Source organism: Oryctolagus cuniculus, chromosome 5 (assembly GCF_964237555.1).
Source record: "Oryctolagus cuniculus chromosome 5, mOryCun1.1, whole genome shotgun sequence".
Taxonomy (NCBI): domain Eukaryota; kingdom Metazoa; phylum Chordata; class Mammalia; order Lagomorpha; family Leporidae; genus Oryctolagus; species Oryctolagus cuniculus.
In genome coordinates this window covers 85,130,588-85,138,487 of record NC_091436.1, presented here as the reverse complement: position 1 = coordinate 85,138,487, position 7,900 = coordinate 85,130,588, and positions in this window count along the sequence as shown.

Genomic DNA, 7,900 nt, shown 5'->3' with positions numbered 1-7,900 from the left:
ACATCCAATATCAGGGAACTGTATAACAAGAAAAAATGGTAATTATTTCCAGAAAACACCATATTTAAAAGGGTAATGTAAGCATTTCTTTGAAAATGATGGGGCTCAATAATACCACTACTAGAAGTCCTAATCAGAGCAGTAAGCAGAAAAGTCATGAAAAGTAAACTAAGGACTGATGCTACCTGCCTTCAAGACTTACTTCAGATTGGCTGGAGAACAGGTCAGTGGAGTAGAGCAGGCAGAGTGTTCAGAAAAAGACCAATGTAAGTACAGTCCATTGCATCTGACAAAGGAGCTAAGACGATTCAAAGGAGAAAGGATAACCTTTTTATCAGATGCTGCTGCAACAACTGGCCATACAGATGAAAAAAAAAATAGACACAAACCCTGCACCCTTCACAAAATTCAAAATGAGCTTAGACCTAAATGTAAAGCACAAAATTATAAAATCCCTGGAAGATAACAGAAAAAAAAAAATCTTGAGCTTAATGAAGACTTTTTCATAAAACACCCAAAGTATGATTCATGAAAGAAAAGACTGATAAATTGGACTCCATTAAAATTAAAAACTCCTGACCTGGTTAAGAGAATGACAAGTCAACTCACTGGTGAAGGAAATTTTTTGGAGAATGCCTGACAAAAATACACAAAGACTGGCGCTGTGGTGTAGCGGGCAAAGCTACCGCCTGCAGTGCCAGCATCCCATATGGGTGCTGATTCAAGTACAGGCTGCTCCTCTTTTGATCCAGCTCTCTGTTGTGGCCTGGGAAAGCAGTAGAAGATGGCCCAAGTCCTTGGGCCCCTGCACCCATGTGGGAGACCTGGAAGAAGCTCCTGGCTCCTGGCCGCAGCTCCGGCCATTGCGGCCAACCGGTTGGAAGACCTCTCTCTCTCTCTCTCTCTCTCTCTCTCTCTCTCTCTCTCTGCCTCTCCTCTCTCTGTGTAACTCTTTCAAATAAATAAATAAATCTTTAAAAAATATATACAAAGAACTCTTAAAACCCAGCTGTAACAAACAAGTCATTTTTTAAAATGAACAGGCACATCACTATATCTTCTTTTCAGATGCTCAGTGTGAAATGCCATTATGGAACTGCAAATTAAAACAATAATGAGATTGTATTTTATGCTTATTAGAATAGTCAGAAACAAAATACTGGCAATACCAAATTCTGGCAAAGATCTGGGGCAGCTGGAACATTTTTTCTTTGCTGGTGGGAACGCAAAATGATACAGCCACTTTGGAAAGCAGTTTGATAGTTTCTTACAAAACTAAATTTACTATTACCATATGAGTTGGTCTTACCATATGATTGCATTCCTTAATATTTACCCAAGTGAGTTGAAAACATATGTCTACAAAAAAATCTGTACATCGATGTTTACAACAGCTTTATTCATAATTTCCTAAACTGGGAAGCAACCAAGATGTCCTTCAATAGGTGAAAGGGTAAACAAACTGGTACATATGTACAATGGAAAATTATTCCACAATGAGAGAAAGGAACTACTAAGCTGCAAGGGAGTATGCGAGAAACCTAAATGTCATTCCCGGGATCAGCGTTGTGCACAGCAGATTAAGCCATCGCCTGTGACTCTGGCATGCTTTATGAGCACTGATGTGAGTCCTGGCTGCTCCACTTCCAATGCAGCTCCTGCTATTATGCCTGGGAGAGCAGTGGACGATGACCCAAGTACTGGGCCCCCGCCACCCAAGACCTAGATGGAGTTCCAGGCTCCTTGCTTTGTCCTGGCCAAACCCCAGCCACTGTGGCCAATTGGGGAGTGAACCTGCAGATGGAAGACTCTCTGTAACTCTGCCTTTCAAATAAATACTTGAACTTTAAGAAAATACCATTCCTAAGTAAGGGAAGCCAATCTGAAAAAGTTATGTACCGCACAATTCCAACTATGTCATTCTAAGAAAGGCAAAACCATTGAGAGAGTAAAAGAATCTGTGGTTGCCATGGGTTAGGGAGGAGACAGAGTGAGAGCACTGGTCTAGGCCATAGGAATAAAGTAGTGAATGAAACATGTTTAAAAAACAAGACTCAGAAACTTCACATTTAGAAATCTTACCTGCAGAAATTACGTGTAATAGAGGCCAGCACTGTGGCATAGTAGGCTAAGCTGCTGCCTGCGGCACCTGCATCCCATATGGGTGCTGGTTCATGTCCTGGCTACTCTTATTCTAATCCAGCTCTCTGTTACGGCCTGGGGAAGCAGTAGAAGATGGCCCAAGTGCTTGGACCCCTGCACTTGTGTGGGAGACTCAGAAGTGGCTCCTGGCTTCTGATCGGTCCAGCTCTGGCCATTGCAGCCATGTGGGGAGTGAACTGGTGACGGAGGGCCTTTCTGTCTCTCACTCTCACTGTTTGTAACTCTACCTCTCAAATAAATAAATAAAATATTTAAAAAGAAAAGAAATTACATACAATGCAAATCCTTTCATTTTAGGCTTTTACTTATTTTTATTTACTTGAAAAAGAAGATGGTGGAAGGAGAGATAGCTCCCATCCACTGATTCACTCCCCAAATGCCTAAAACAGCCAGGGCTGGACCCAGGCAGAAGCCAGATGCCCAGAACTCAATCTGGGTCTCCCACGTGAGTGGCAGGGACCCAAGCATGCAATTCATTACCTGTTGCTGCCCACAATGCATGTCAACAGGAAGTTGGAATCAGAAGCAGAGCCAGAACTGGAACCCAGGTGCTTCTATGGGAGATAGGCATCCCAAGTGGAGTCTTAATTGCTGTGACGCATGCCCACCACAACCCAAACTGAAAACTATTTGTATCAGTATTTTTTAAAAAGATTTATTTATGTATTTGAAAGAGTTAGAGAGAGAAGGGGAGGGAGGGAGGGAGAGAGAGAGAGAGAGACAGAGGTCTTCCATCTGCTGATTCACTCCCCAGTTGGCCTTAAAGGTCAGAGCTCCACAGATCCAAAGCCAGGAGCCAGGAGCTTCTTCTGGGTCTCCCATGTGGGTGCAGAGGCCCAAGTACCTGGACCATCTTCTACTGCTTTCCCAGGCCATATCGGAGAGCTGGATTGGAAGTGGAGCAGCCGGAACTCGAACCGGTGCCCATATGGGATGCTGGCACTGCAGGCGGTGGCTTTACCTGCTACACCACAATACTGGCCCCGACAGTATTATTTATAATGGTGGGGGCCAGTACTGAGGCACCCAGGGTGCTGGCACCGCAGGCGGAGGATTAGCCTAGTGAGCCAGGGCGCCGGCCATGACTGTGTTTAAAAGTAGAGTTAACTGTTGTGTAACCTATGGCTTATAAAAGAGAACGACAGGGAAATGAGATGAAAAACAATATCTGTGTCTTGAGGATTTTGTTAAAATGTACCTCCCTTTTACACAACTACAAGTAGAGAAGTCCCACATTATTATGCCTTTTACTTTTCATTATGAAATACCACATATGCAGAAAAGTCAATATAACACATATGCACCATGGAAAAAATAGTTATAAAGTGAACACCCATGAAAATATCACCCAGGTTAAAAATCAGAAGTTTTTGTGTTTTTTTAAAAGACTAATTGATTTATTTGAAAAGCAGAGTTATAGAAAGACAGAGGCAGGGAGAGAGAGAGAGAGGGGTCTTCCATCCACTGGTTCACTCCCGAGATGTCCACAACACCTGGAGCTGTGCAGATCTGAAGCCAGGAGCCAGGAGCTTCTTGCAGGTCTCCCACGAGGGTGCAGTGCCCAAGGACTTCGGCCATCTTCTACTGCTTTCCCAGGCCATAGCAGAGAGCTGGATCGGAAGTGGAGCAGCCGGGACTTGAACTAGCACTCAAATGGGATGCCAGCATCGCAGGCAATGGCTTTTCCCACTAAGCCACAGTGCCAGCCCCCAGAAGGTTGTTTTGTTTTTAAGTTTTATTTACGTATTTGAAAAGCTGAGTAATGCAGAGAAAAAGGAAAAGAGAGAATTTCCATTCACTGGTTTACTCCCTAAATGCTTGCCCACAGCTGGAACTGGGCCAGGCCAAAACCAGTAGCCAGCCACTCCATCTGGGTCTCCCTCCTATGAAGTAGGAACCAAGTACTTGGGCCATAATCTGCTGCCTCCTCGGGTGTACTTTAATAGGAAGTTGGGCTGGAAGCCAGGGTGGGACTGTATGCCAAGCACTCCGAAAAGGGAGTCCGGAGGGGCGACTTAACCCACAACACTATAATGTCCCCCAGCAAATTAGATAGCTTTTAACCCAACAGTCCAGTTCATTTGCATGAACTTTAGGAACTATGTCAATTTTCTGAAATGAATGCAAAAATTGTAGGCATTATGAATGTTTCTGGGGGAAACTAGAACTTTTCTCAGAACCTTGAAAGAGTTCCCTTCAAATTTTAATTAAGTACTGATTAGAGCAATAAGACTAAGAGACCTTGTTGACTTCGTAGCTTTGCAGTCTCAAGCTAGTCTTCTTTGCTCTCTGAATCTTGATTTCTGTACCTGTAAAATGATATGACAACAGTTCCTGTGGGGCTGTTTTCAGGAACAGATGAGGTATTCTCTCTCTGTGAAATAGCTTTGCAAACTGGAGTACTCTTCCAAATGCTAATTATGTATCTGTTTATAAATGGAAATTTTAGCTTAGGACTTTACAATGTCTAAAGGAGGGCTAAATTGCTTTTATTGATCCAGTTGAGTTCAATGCCCTAGGCTAGCAGGATAACAGCCTGCCAGGCAACAGCATACTTCTAGACTATTCTTCCTAAACTGCTGAATAGTTTCTGAAGAAAATCACTTAAGCTGGCAATTGCTTTCACTTCAACTTCATGATCCTAACCTTCAGATAAGTATTCATCATTCCCAGTAATTACTGAAATTTTCTACTAAATCCACTCTTGTACCATCCTGAATGACTACTTATCATTATCTTCTCTCCAAGGTTACCCAAGGTTACTCTGCCTCTGATGGCAAGACAAGGACTTAGCTTCCTACCACAAAAACCAGAATACTGCATAAAATATATAAAACAATTGTTTTCAGACAATGGGAAGTAGACAACACCAATAATGTAGCACCTGAGAGAATAAAAACAAATGAGTTAAACACCATGTTTCCGGAACTTTATGCCTGGAAGCAACTTCAAAATACTTGACACAGGAAGATAAATCCACTCTCTGGACACTCTACAAAGTTGAAGAGTTTTGGAAAGAATGAAGCTATGCAAAACAAACACACAAAACACTCCATAAATATGTGTTAAGCATTTGTTTATGCATTCATTCATAGGTTGAAAATCCACGCAGCCAAGCAAAAAGACAACCAACCAGGGAGTTATAAACTAAATAATTCCTAGAGCTCACAAAGGGTAGTAAGACATTCAAGCTTTGACTAGAATAGAGAGTCCTGTTTTAAAAAACAAGGAATTCAGGGGCCAGCACCATGGCGTAGTAGGTGAAGCCTCCGCCTGCAGCGCCTGGCTGCTCCTCTTCTGATCCAGCTCTGTGCTTATGGGCTGGGAAAGCAATGGAAGATGACTCAAGTGCTTGGGCCCCTGCACCTGAGTGGGAGACCCGAATGAAATGCCTGGCTCTGGATCGACTCAGCTCTGGCCATTGTGACCATTTGGGGAGTGAACCAGTGGGCGGAAGACCTTTCTCTCTGTCTCTCTCTTTCTGTGTCTATGACTCTACCTCTCAAATACATAAATAAATAATCTTTAAAAAAAGAAAAACAAGGAATTTAGTAAAGACCTATGAAGTCAATTAGAACTAGAGTCACATGGTCCCTGCTGTAAAGACTACTCTAGACTCATCCTGCTAACGTTTGAAAACAGTCCTCAAAAAAATAATTTCCGTAAATAACAGGATGAAAATAAAGCTCAGTGCTACTTCCAAGGAAAAAACAAAAACACTGAACAAAGATATAACAGTGTCCAACATCAAATAAAAATTTCTAAACACATTAAGAAGCTCAGTTCATTTGTTCTTAAGGCTTTAGGAAAATATCTCTTCCCTTCTTTGAAAGTCTGATAGTGGGAGCTGATGCTGTAGTGTAGCAGGTAAACCGCTACCTTTGCCACCAGCATCCCATATGGGCCCCAGTTTGACTCCTGGCTGCTCCACTTCTGATCCAGCTCATTGCTAATGTGTCTGGGAAAGCAGCACCCATGTTGGAGAAGCTCCTGGCCCTTGAGTTTTGATTGGCCCAACTCCAGCCATTGCAGCCATTTGGCAATGGAAGGTCTCTCTAGTTCTGCCTTTCAAAAAAAAAAAAAAAAAACACTTTAAAAGAAAAAATTTCATAGTCCTTTATGTTTTAAAATCATCTAGTCATAAGGAATTGAGTCTCCAATATTCCTGAAGGTAATCCTTCAGCTTTGAGATGAAAACATTTGATAAAATGGAGTCCATTTCCACTACAATAGCTTCCATCACAATTGGTCAGGTCTATTTAATCTATTTTAATTAAGTTAAACCCACCACTGTATGTAGATTTGTAAACTGGTGTTCTGAACAATGTAAAGTCTGATTTCTAACAAAACTGAGAATAGTTATCATGCCTCATTTTCTCTAGGTAAAATATATCCAATTCCTTGTGATTGTTTTTTTCTGACAAGATTCTTTTTGTCATTCTCTGGAGGTACTCTAGTTCATACATGCTCTTTTTAAATGCCATGTTGCCAAGTTAAAAATAAATTCTGTAGTGACTAGAAGCTTGTAAAATCATAGGCATCTGAAATATTTTTTCATAGTTGATTTTTGCCAATAAAAAGTGATGAAGGTAATAATACTATCCAAAATGTGTTCTCTATGTCAGCTATTGTGCTAAGTTTTTCATGAGAATTATCTAATTTTATCCTCTCAACAATTCTATGAGGCAGATGCTATTATAATCTGTTTTCGAATTGAGAAATTCGGGTCATTAAAACAGTTTAAGGATGAACTTTTATAACAATAATATTGTATAATAAAACTCGATAGTTTAAAACAATCCTCATTCGTTATTATGCACGTACAGGTTGGCTGGAGTTCAGCTCACCTAGGCTGGGCCCAGTTGGGTATTTCTGTATCTCACTGAAAGATTTGTTCAGGCTGCTTGTTCTCCTTATGTTACTGGAGAATGCAGGGTTCTTTTCGTGCAAGAAAGAATTTAGGTGTGAGACAGAGAGTAGTGGAAAAGTAAAATAGCAAAGTTTATTAGGGTAGGGACATCCATAAGAACGGATGGGCACCTCTCCAGACAGGACCTGAGAGAGTGCACAGTCACTCGGACTGGGGTGAGGAGCGAGGTTACATGGTTGAGTGGAGAGATTACACCTGGGCAGGCCAGGTGGGCGGCTCAGCAGAGAGGCAGCGGGCTGAGCGTACAGTCCAGTTGAGGCGGGGGGGGGGGGGGGGGGTTTTAAGGAGATGGGTCTTTGTCTTCACACATCTCCTCCTGAAACAAAGGATTTTATGGCTGTAAATATTAAGAAGCTCCTATCTGAGTTTTCCCCTAAAGGTATGACAGGAGGAAGCCTAGCTGGTGAAATTCTGAGTTTAGACAAAGGGTGAGCAAGACCCCCTGGAGAGTTAGGATCCAGAGAAGGGTGTTTGAAATGCAGATACTGGGCTGCATCTGGAAGGTTGAGGAAGATTGCCAGGTAGAAGGGGTGGGAACCCCCACCTGGCAGGTTATCGGTAGGAGGGGGCAGGGCAGGATGTGAATACTGGGCTGCCCCTGAAACGTTATCCGGATGACTTTGAGATGCAAATACATATGCTGGACACAGACATCTTTTCTTTAGGCCTTTATGTCACACACACATAAGCTCATATCTGACTTCCTACCTAACACTTAGACTAAAGAGTTAGCCAGGGTATGAAAAGAGCCTCAAGAGAGAAAGGAGAAATGTGTCATCTCCTGTGGCCATGGTTCTGAGCTTGCCA